The 1634-nt window shown below is 33.2% G+C and overlaps 1 long non-coding RNA gene across 1 annotated transcript in view; it reads right to left on the reverse strand.

Moving 5' to 3' along the window:
• The window catches only part of LOC143781896 (uncharacterized), a 2285-nt gene extending 1312 nt beyond the window's left edge, over positions 1-973 (reverse strand). The window contains exons 1-2 of the long non-coding RNA XR_013216829.1: positions 920-973; positions 403-533 (exon numbers count right to left, since the gene is read on the reverse strand). This is a non-coding gene — a long non-coding RNA (uncharacterized LOC143781896). The remainder of the gene's footprint in view (positions 1-402; positions 534-919) is intronic.
• Between the last annotated feature and the right edge of the window lie 661 nt (positions 974-1634).

Here is a 1634-nt window from a genome sequence, read left to right on the forward strand (position 1 = left end):
ATATATATATATATATATATATATATATACAGTATATGTGTATATATATATATATATATATATATATATATATATATATATATATATATATATATATATATATATATATAGATAGATAAATAGATAAACAGAAGTCAGGAATTTTTTTGATCTTTTTCTTTCTTTCTTTCTTTCTTTCTTTCTTTCTTTCTTTCTTTCTTTCTTTCTTTCTTTCTTTCTTTCCCTTATTTGTACTATATTTTTCTATCTATCTATCTATCTATCTATCTATCTATCTATCTATCTATCTATCTATCTATCTATCTATCCATCCATCCATCCATCCATCCATCTTCTCAGTCCTGCAAAGTACACCCATTCATTCCTCTGAAGTTCAAGTTTAACAGCCATGTTTTGTCTTACCCCTGGTGTAAGGAAGTGGTTTTCTTCAAAGGCTTTTCTCCTGCTCTGCAATTTGGGACCCTTTGCTTTGTCTGGCCTGAGACGTTAGTGTTTTTGACCAGGATGGCTGGATACATTTTGGAAACAAAGGGCTGGGGGGATCAAGACGGAAAGAATGTGCTATGGTTGAGCAATTATTGTTCCACTAGATTTTATCAAGTGGATTCCCCTTTAGATAAGACTAATTGTACATTAATACTTGCTACACAAGAAAATGATGATCTGACAGTTGCCATTAAATGATTCCATACAAATATAAGACCAACATGGGCATCACGTTAGACTGAAATTTAGTGGAATTTTCAGTATGTGATATCCATATTCCTATAGCATCAGATTTTGCCCATGTTTCTGCAGGTATCAGGCATTGACCTTGTTTTTCTATCATAATGTCTTCCTGACACGACAATGCATTTTAAAATCCCAAAGTGAGATCAGGTTGAGGAAGGAAAAGGCGAGTTAGGTTGAAATCTTTTACCTTCATCCTTCCATTCAAGCAATTCCTTCAATATAAAAAAGCTGTATAAAGCATCCAGCCTTTTAATGGGATTTAATGTAACCTAAGGCAGAGAAGTGCTTTTAAAATGTCAGTAACCAACCATTTCTCTGTGTTCAAGGGCAGCAGCTACCTGATCTAGAATGCAGCCCACATTTCGTGTCAAGGGTCTCACCATTAGGAAGAGCTGGCACACAATCTTATTTTTAGCTATGGTTATCTAATTTCTGCACACAGCAGATAGGATTTTGATGCTTCAGCACTAAGTTCTATATCACGTTATTTGGGACTTTTGCAAGAAACCTTACCCTAAATTCAGTCCAGTTTATGGAAAGATGTGATACATTTGTATAGTTAAAGATGCCTGCACCCACAGACATACTATAGTATGTAATAATTCCTATATATGGCGGTCACAATGGAATCTCCTTTATATTAATGTGTTATTATCATTCATCTTATTCACTAGCAGTTTTATCTAAAAGTAATACTGGGCATGACTATTGATGATAATATTTCTGATATTCCTTTTTCTTTTATAACCTCATCATTTTAATCGACCACCTAATAACAAGGAAGACAATCTAGCTTCGCTTTGCTGTGGTTTTCAAAATCAATAATTAGGGGAAATAACTGAAATATATAGTTACAATGGGTAAGCAAGCCATAATAAAAACTGTATATAGAAAACACATGA

The sequence above is a fragment of the Ranitomeya variabilis genome, chromosome 6 (genome assembly GCF_051348905.1).
Source record: "Ranitomeya variabilis isolate aRanVar5 chromosome 6, aRanVar5.hap1, whole genome shotgun sequence".
Classification (NCBI taxonomy): Eukaryota; Metazoa; Chordata; class Amphibia; order Anura; family Dendrobatidae; genus Ranitomeya; species Ranitomeya variabilis.